Below are 10,653 nucleotides of genomic sequence, written 5' to 3'. Positions count from 1 at the left end.
ATCACCTGGTCGGCGTGGCTGAGAAGATGGTTCAGGAGATAACTGGTCATTCACTACTTCGATATCTACATTTGACTGGTCAGTCGTGTTTGCTTCATGAGTAATGTTGCCCACAACAATGTCTTGGTCGTTCTGTAACAACCCCACCAATTGAAGATTCTTTAAGGTGACCAACCGCTCAACATCCTTCTCCTCAATGGGCATGTTAGTGAGATCCTCTGCCCAGGAATGCATTTCCTTAGTTGGGAGAGATTGATAAAAAGGGCCCACATGCATAAAAGCTAGGTTGTTGGCTTTAATGACTGGAGTAAGAAAGTATTGTTGGGAATTGTGCCCTGAAAGCATATGTAGTAGACATTGTTTTAAGAAATAAATAAATAAATTGAATTTGTTATGCATATATTTTATGGACTATATTATTCTGTGATAATATTATGTAAATATCAGAAAAATTCTTAAGTTTATATATTTAATCTCAAACGCGTATTGGTACGAGAGGATTGTGTTTGAGATAAATGAACTTGAATAGTTCGCAGTAAAATAAAGTTATGGAATCTTTAGATTAATTACTGCAAGTACGGTCAACTAGTATTATGAATACATGTGATCTAGAACTGGATCACTAGTGTAGTAGGACACTTTAGTAGATGTACTTTATATATTAGAGAATATATAGAACTGGACCAGATATGTTTATTAATACTTAGTTAAATACCCTTTTGAAGTATTAATTAAATATATCAACTGATGATCGTATACAAATAGATCTTAATCCTGAAGTTACCATGAACTCATGTTTATGTTATATGAGTTCTTTGATTCACTCGTTAGAGTCTGTTAGAATGATGAGGCTAGAAACTTTTGTCTTGGGAACTCATTAATGTAAATGGCTGGGGACATAGTATACAGATATGAAATCTATACATTCTCATAAGAGATTGAATAATGGTTCTCTTAAGGGTTGACTTTTTGAGACTTAAAGGTTATTGAGCTCAAATTCATAATTTAGTAATGAATTAACCTTCACTAACTACAAGAAAATGGGGTCTTTACCTACCAATTATAAGTGTAGGTAAAACTAGCCTAATGGTGGGTAATATGGTTTACCTACCAATATTGAATTGGTAGAGACTAGTAGGTAAAGGTTAGTGGGGAAAGAATCTTTACCTACACTTATTAATACTGGTAGGTAAAAGAATCAGTGGACCCCACTAAGTTATAAATCAATTGATGAGTCATCAGATGACGTGTTTGATGACTTGTCATCCTACGTGTCTGATGACATGGTTTTCATAGTAGCATACACGTGGCATCATTTTATTAGTCCACGTGGCATCATTTTATTGGTCTACGTGGCACAATATTATTGGACCATGTGGGGTCATTTTATTAGCCCACATAGCATGATTTTATTGGTCTGTTACACAATTTATATTTTGGTCAAATTTAATAGTTATGTGTAGGTAAAAAATAATAACAGTTATTTATAAATGTTCTATATTAGAAATAAACTAGAAAAAAACCATACAATCATCTTGTGACTCCCGAACCGAACTCAAATAAATTATTTAACATTAATAATAAAATAAATAAACATATATTATAAAATATCATTGCTTATTAAAGACGAGTGTTAAACTAATTACATTTCATAAAAAATATCAACAAGTCCATTACAAGTCTATTCTTCACTTTGAGATTATTACACGAGAGCATCCTTTTTCTCGAACTTGTGAATGTCGATGATGTCTTTGTGAGATGGACAACGACGATGGTTGGAGGTGGGGTTCGAGTTGGCAACAATGGGAAAATATAATTAAACTCAACACAATAGTTATCCCCAATTTATTACACGAGAGCATCCTTTTTCTCGAACTTGTGAATGTCGATGATGTCTTTGTGAGGTGGACAACGAAGATGGTTGGAGGTGGGGTTTGGGTTGGCAACAATGGGAAAATATAATTAAACTCAACACAATAGTTATCCCCAATTTAATCATCATAATGATTTCAGAAAATATGACTTATTATTATGGGCATTTATGACACTTGATATACCATCATATATTAAAAAACAAATATATGAGCACACATCAAGTCCCATAATCACCAACATCATTTATCAACATCACAGGCAAAAAAAAAATTCAAAGTAGCAAAATGATCCAAATCGGAAAAAGAAAATATAAGTCAACATTCAAAACTACATTTAATAGGCAATATGCATCGAACATTTGAAACAATAATCTAGAAAATGAAACAAAACTCTAGAACACAACTTAATACCTCAATCCAATAAAGCACATAAACCTCATTAAAGTACTTAATATATCAGCATAGCCAAATTAGGCAGATGAGTCTATACCAAATTTATAAATCTAAATCATATTTGAAAAGGGGCATTGGACTTTGGATATGCCATATATCTAAATCATATCGAAACTTTTAATTTCAAAATCACACAAAATGCAAAGAACTGATAAATGTTCACCATCACAGTAGGCAATATTACACAGATAATAAAAACTCATCAATATTAATAACTATTGCTTTCAAACAAGATAAAAATGAAGATATACAAGACATTCTAGAGCCACAAACTGTGACATTTAAAGCTTTTCATTTTATCACAACCAAGCTTGTAATTCATAAATACAAGAAGTATCCAAAGCCCAAATGAAGACAACAATGAAGAAAATACAAACCAAAAAGCAGAGTCCCTAATCTGAATACAAATCATTTAAAGTCCCTTAATTTCAATTTTTGTTGTCCTCTTTTAATTATATTATTTAAACTTCATTGACTATGAAGGTAATATGTTCTTAAAAAAGTATGACACATTAAGGTAATATGTTCTGAAAAAAGATAGATCATATCCAAAAATACTCAAGCACTGGAAATTTAATCTCATAAAGAGATCAAAGACCATATCTAAATAAACTAAGACACAAGCTGCAAAGCATTTCTAATAGACACACATATATAAAAATTCAAGCTAATAGACATTTAAGGAGAAAGAAGTATTGCTTCACTAGAAAATAGAACCAAGCTGTGATGCCACTGTCAAAAGCAAAATGCCCAAAACTAACAACATAGCAAGATGTAAATAGAACCACTCGAACTAATTGTTACATCAGATCAAACACTTGCACACAATAAATTTGAATACAAATATCATAAACAAAGTACCAAACAAAATAATTAAATCAAATCCTTTCTCAAAAGAGATCCATTTAAAACATATTCATTGCTCAAAACAGAACCATTGCTCAAAACAGAACCATATCTTAAAATCAAAGAGAAACACTAAATTTGAATACAAATATCATAATCAAAGTACCAAACAAAATATATTATATCAAATCCTTACTAAAACAGACTCCTTCATATATAGACATTGAAACAGATTCATTGCTAAGAACAGAACCAAACCTTACAACTAAAGAGAAACACTGAATTATAATACAATTCAAAAATCTCAAATCGAAAACATATGGCAGTACATAAACATAGAAAAAATATGCCTCAGATCAAATAACAGAACCAAAACATACTCAAACACATAAAAATTGCCTCAAAAATTACAACTCATCATTAATCATTCAGATTTAGGGGATTTTCATAAATAGTATTATGAATATACCTCAACCAACAACCCACCCAATCGTTCAATCCACCAAGCCTCATCAATCCGCTACCAACAGTTGTAAGCCTATTCTTGCAACAACACCATCTGAAAAAAAAAATTAACAAAAGTAAAATACAATAATATTTTGAGGCAGATAACACAATAAAAATAAAATCAATGGACTTACAATTGGTAATGGCTGAAGCAGAGAAGATCACGAGAAAAAAATCAATGGACTTACAAGTCGAGCAAAGTAAAGGCAAGGAACGATGACGAAACCAATAGCAAGTATTGTTGCATAGACTACAACAACTGCGACAACAGAGAGCAAGAGGGATTTGACGAAGAGAGAGGCGGCGAAAGTGACTGGGTCTGGCGAATAGGGAGGCGGATGGGTTCATCGATGGGGAGGCAACTAGGAGTGACAGTGTTCGTCGATGGGGAGGCGGCTGGGAGGGGCCTGGTTGCGAGGCGGCGGAGGTGACTGGGTCTGACGAATAGGGAGGCAGATGGGTTCATCGATGGGGAGGCGACTGGGAGTGACAATGTTCGTCGATGGGGAGGCGGCTGGAATGAACCTGGTTCATCGATGGGGAAGCAGAGAAGAGAGGCGAGTACTGAAGAGAAAGAGGGATTTGAGATTTTGAGTGATAGTGTTTTTAGGTTTAGGTTTATAAAAGATTTATTTATTTTTTTATTAAATAATATTTATATTCATATAATTATATTTGTGTTTTTTTATATATAAATGTATATGATTATATTTTTATGAAAAGAGATTGAGTATTATAATGTTAATGTTCTCCACATCAACATTAATTTTAATTTAAAAAAAAAATAAAATTGGTGGGAAAAATAAGCTTCAAAATTTGAAAAATTTCCCTCCAATATATTCGTAGGAAAAACTCATTACCTACCAATATTATGGTACAAAAAATATAATTCTAGAAAATTTTATAATTACCAATATTTACCTACCAATAGTGCGGACAATTAAATTTTTGGTAGGTAAAAGTAATTTTGCCTACCAATATATATATGTAGGTAAGAAATTGGTAGGTAAATGTCAGATTTCTTGTAGTGCTAGTAAAGTCAATGGTACTTAAGGAAAGAAGATATAATTAAAAGGGTAAAACGGTAATTTAATTCCCGATTAATTATGAACCATTATTATAGGGTTAATTTGTATGTAATGATTATATCAATGGACATTTTATTATTATAAAGTACTTAGTAAATGAAATGTCTATAATTACAATAGCGTAGTCTCATATTTATAGTGGAGTAATCATGAGATTAATAAATTAAGATTATTTGATTAAAGAGTTTAATTAATAATCTCAAATTTATTGAAGCTTGGAATTATAGGTCCATAGGTCCAAACAGCGGCTCTATCAACACTATTCAAGGTCAGAGTTGATATAAATGGAAAAATGGTTGAAAGACATATTTAAGAAGAAATTTGTTCTTCGGGCCAAATATGGAATTACGTGATAATAGTGATTAATTAATTAATTACAAATTATTTGTAATTAACAAAATTAATTAATATTTAATTATTATGTAATTTTTTAAATTATATTAAATAATTAAATTTATTTTCGAAATTATATTAAATAATTAATTATAATTTTTGAAATTATAATAAATTAAATATTTAATTTCGAAATTATTATTTAATTTAAATTGGTTTTAATTAATTGGTAGAATTAATAAAATATCTTTATTTGAGTGGGAGATAATAATATGATAATTTCAAATTGGATTTGAATTTAAAATATTGATATTTATTCAAATATTTAATTATACATGATAATTAGTTAGAAAGATAATTAATTCAAATTTGAATTAATTATCAGGTTGTTGGATATTATCTGATAAGGTAGTTTCAATAAATAATTAAATAATTATGGAAAAATCAAATATCTCTAAAATATAGGGTGGTACACGGCACACACAGTCCATGGACTGTGTGTGGCGTGTACTACACATTTTTCAGGAATAGATTTTCCGATTTTATTTATTTAATTAATTAATTAATTGAAAATTCAAAAGTTAGTTTTTGGATATTTTCATTAATGAGATAATTCATTAATTAAAAGATAAATTGTAAATTGCTTACAGATTTATTTTTTAAAATTTAAATATTTTCTATTTAAGTTAGACTTATGAGAAAATAAAAGACATTATGTTATTCGCTCTAAAGAAAAGAACGATACTTTTCTATATCTCCCTGAAAAAGATATAGAACTAATTTCAGGCCTATTCTCTTGATCTCATGTGTTGAGTACATCAAGTAGAATCATAAATTAACTATCATTTATTCTCCAAGTGCCCACACACTTCAGGTGTAGAGAACATTGTGGAAGATCTTGGTGTGAGTACCTGGGAGTAGCTTGGATATGAAGTTCGTTCAAATTACGAAAAGATATCAAGGACACTTGATAGGCATCAAGAGGTATGTTTTCTATTCTTTTCTTGCTTATGATTAATATGTGTATATTAAAGGATTCGCATATTTAAAGATAGTTTAAATATGTTATAAAAAAATTTGTTGTACACTAGGTCAACACACCACCATTCTGTTGCGTATTAGGAAACTCATTCCTAACAAGTATTCCATATAATACTTTCCAGGGTTCGATTTATGAGCAATACCATGAAGATACTTAACCTCTTTTTGCCTATGAAAAAGGTGGAAAAAACTTGTATTCTTGTGGCTGGGATTGGTCCTAAATTCGAACAAATAGTGTACCTTGTGAGGAGTAGGTGGGTTCTAGCTCTAGAAGTGGTAGAGAATGTATAGAGCAGACAGGGATTGTATCCCATTTAGAGCTATCTATAAGGGAGAAACATTAAAGTAATCTGTTATTGACCGAAAGAAAGAATGCAAAGGGATAGTAGCTCCTACATAGATCTGATATCTAGACTATGCGTAATAGGCTCTCTGGTGAGGGTGCAAACATATCACGTTCACTCCTTCAAGGCCCAAAGTCTAAATGTGTCTATTGAGCATTTTGGAGTCAGCTTGGAGGCTTAAGCTACAAACCAAGAAGGCACACGATCTTCTTCTTTCCTTGGTTTGGGTGCAGCAGTTTGTTAGATCTCTGTTGCAAAAGTCTGGGTAGCCTTTTTCTTGGGATTACCAGTGTTGACGCGGTTCTTCGGCAATAGATAATTATATGAATAAGGAGAGAGATTAGTGCTAAGTAATGAACCGTAACAGATGAATGATCTCAAAGGATAATTATAACTCGAATACTTTTTTTAGGTGGTTCAAAGGTTAAAATCCTTCTAGTCCACCAGCCAATATTATTGATATATCTTTGATATTCTTTACAGGGTATTTCTTTACAAATTAGAAGCCAACCCTTTGCAAATCCCAGGGTCTCCATATTTATAGGGAGAGGGCACCTAGGTGTTGGCAAAGGAGGTCATTTTCTGACCTTCTTACCCATCATGTCACTTCTGTGACATTCATGATTAATTCCTAAAACCTGACAATGAAGTGTGGTCTAATCAATAGGTAAGGAGGATAATGGGCCGCATGGCCCAACCCAGTCGTGGGGTGCCTGAACACGCACGTTTATGCGACGTGTCCGAGAATTCAGGAATGGAGTAGACACGTGATGTCTGATATATGCACGTTTACATTGCGTGGTTGACTTTATGAAGGACCAGAGGTGCCAACTCAAGCTCGTACCCCGAGCTTGATGTAGTCTCAGGTCGTGGTGTCCACGCTGCTGATCTGATCCCTTAGTAATCACTAAACCTTTTGCTATCTCGAACTAAAGAGGTAGAGCCTTGTAACAGCAGCTTCGGGTAGGTGGCTTCCACGTGGCTGATATAATTATGCCCTTTCCTAGCTCGCTAATAACCCGTGGATATTTAGGGCGTACATTTGCCCCCCAAGCCCCTGCTCGTGGCATAGGACATCACCTGGGGCCACAGTGGGGGCTTTTAGGCTTCTTTGTGGACTCTTCATATTCCGCCCATTACGCTGGTATCGAATACGTAGAGCATCGTGTTTGGTGACGGTCCGTCTTCTGAGAACCGCATTAAATGGCCTAGCCTATCTTCTGCCGTCGTTTCGTCTTTCGAGTAGTGATCCTCGTATCCCACATCAAGACAATCGAACGGCCCTCATCCTTTGGCCTTTTACGTATATATAAGGCTGGCCACCTTTCGCATGATCCACCCTTTCATTTAAAAAATTTCTCATTTCCTTCTTTCTTCTCAGTCTCAAAACCCTTTCTTTCTTCCGGTCACTATTCCCAACGTTCCAGAGGTTCAGACACGAGGGCTCTTTCGTGACTCCGTTACTAGCGATTCCAGCAGGATTTCAACCCAGACGCTCCTTTTAGTCTTTACACAGCAAAAAATTTCTGTAAGTCCTCCATTTGTTGCACACTTTAAATGTTTTCCCTTTCTCTTTCTTAGGTAAACTTTCTCTTTAGTCGCATGCAGTAGGTTGTTGGTCCTTTGTTTTTCTTTGCTGGTATTTTATGCGTACGTTTTTATCCTAGGGGTATCGACCGTAGGAAAAACTGCTTAGGAGCATGACTCATAGGATACAACTTCTGGGGTGATTTTCTGGGTAAAAAAATTTTATGCCTGTTTGGAACAACCAGTTTTTAGGGTGCAAAAACCGGGTAGCTTAGGGAACACGCTTCACAGGAGGTTTTTCCTTTCAAAACTTTCCTTCCAAGGCAAACTTTTATTCTGACCCTCCTGACACACGGATTCCGAGTAATCGGGGACCCGTTGGGAGCGCAGGCGCGTGTTCATAGAACCGCGTGGTCTCACTCGCCGCGGGCTGAGATTACCTCAGCCCGTGTAAAAGAAACCCTTCGCGCTAGATTCTTTCTTATGCTTAGGTCGCCTTTTCTAAATTTTCTTCTTTGTTCGTTAGGCGACCAGATGGGACCCAAGAAGGGAGCTTCTAAGAAGAGTGTTGGAAACTCGTCCTCCCAGCAAACCAGTAAGGGGAAAGAGGTGGCAACGGACTCTCCAATTCCACACTTTGGTCCCACCGTGGAGAAGGAGGTCGAGGTGGGGCCCGACGCCTTTTTCGAGGCCGAGAGGATCGCCTCGAAGGTCACCACCCAGGGGAAAGTTAATAAAATTATGCTTTCCCATAATTTTGAGATAGGGAGGGCGCCCGACCTCCCCTTGAGGGCGAGCGAAGCTGCGCGCCGCTCGACGAGGAGTATGCCGCCTGGAGCGATGAGCATCTCAAGGCTGGGGCCTTCCTTCCGCTGGACAAGTACTTCTCGGATTTTTTAAATTACGTGAAGCTAGCCCCCTTCCAGCTCCCCCCTAACTCCTTAAGCAGTGGTTGAAGTATTTATTCCTGAAGCAGGAATGAGAGGTCCCCACGCCGGCGGACATCCTTTACTTCTTTTGCCTCAAAGCCAGCCCAGAGCAACGGGGGCGAGGTGACGGGTTTTACTACCTGACCTATTTTCCCAATTCGGCTGCGGTCATCGAGCTGCCCAGCCACCGCAATGACTTTAAGGATCAGTTCTTCATGTCAAAGGGGTTTCACAACTGCGAATACCATTACTTCAACCGTCCTCGTAAGTTCCTTCTACACTCAGCTCGTAAGTTGATTGCTGATTAGCCTATTTTTATTTGTTCCTGACTTAGAAACTATCATGCAGCTATTTTCGCGAGGACGGCCAAGTCAGTGACCCTAGGGGGTCAATACGAAACCTTGGCGAGGCTCCCCCCAAGTGAAAAAGATTACTGCCAGCTCATGTCTGACGAGACGATGCTAGCGTGTAAGTTGATTTCTCTGGGCCAAACTCTTTCCTTGAGGAGATCGCGGACCATCCCCGCTACTTGCGAGATGGCGCCCATCCCCAAGGAGGAGGCCTCGGGTAAGGATGAGGACAAGGTGCCCCTCGTGCGCCGGAAGCGGGCTCCGGAGGTCGCCCAGGAAGTCAATGCAGAGAGGACCCAGTCCGGGGCAGCAGTCGGCCCCTCCGGCCAAGGTAACCCTTATTTATTTAGGGACTTAGATAGGGCCACTGCAAACCTACGGTGTAACAACCCAAATTTGCTAATAAGGCTTAAGGTCCTTGATTAGTGTGCCGGGAGGGCATAAATGGGATTAGAGTGAATACTATTGACTTAAATGTGTGAATATGTGATTGATGATGATTATATGATAATTAATGATATCATGTGATAATATGAAATATTTATGTGATGTATGTGAGAACCACATTATTATGTGGGCAGGTTCATAGAGCGCAACTCGAGACGATCCTAGGGTCAGATAGCGGGAAAAGTCACAACGGGAGTTAAGATATGACTATGGACAAGTCAGGGGAACTTTAGGTATCGGGTAGCTATTTGGACTATCGGGTTATGAAAATAAATATATGGAGATATATTTGAGGTTAGGATGTCTAGGTGGGAATATTGGGGGATTTTACCGTTTTGGCTTCGGGGACGGTTCCGGCACCCTGAGCCTTGGGATTAGTTTAACAAGTAAGACAAAGGTTAGGAAACCTTTAGGAAAAAATATAAACCGACCTAATTTCCTACTCAGCTGGTTACTCTCACTCTTACTCTTAAGAAAAACAAAGGGAACCAAATTAGAAACACTCAAGGGAGTTGGAGAATTGGAGCTGAAGAATTGCTAGAAATTTAGAGGAATTCAGGAGCAACCTTGGGGATTAGCTTAGTAGACAACCAAGGATTAAATCAAGACCAAGGTAAGCATGAATTTCCTTTTTCTTGTGGTTAGAACTTGAGTTTCAACTGGGTATTGAGGTATTGTTCAATTGATGATTAGGGTGGAATTGAGCTGGGGAAATCCTTGGAATCAGCTGGGTTTTGGCTAAGGGAAGGGTTCAATCAAGAAGGTAAGCTTTGTTTCATGAATTGATGATTTGAGTTTGAGTTTTGACTGATTATAATTGGGTGTTTATGATCTTAGAGTTTCAAGGGTTGGAAGTGAATTTTCTATGATTTATTGAGCTGAGTTTCTGTTGAAATTGTGTAGCATGAGTTGAG

This window comes from Humulus lupulus, chromosome 9 (assembly GCF_963169125.1).
Source record: "Humulus lupulus chromosome 9, drHumLupu1.1, whole genome shotgun sequence".
NCBI lineage: Eukaryota > Viridiplantae > Streptophyta > Magnoliopsida > Rosales > Cannabaceae > Humulus > Humulus lupulus.
This window is presented reverse-complemented; position numbering follows the sequence as displayed.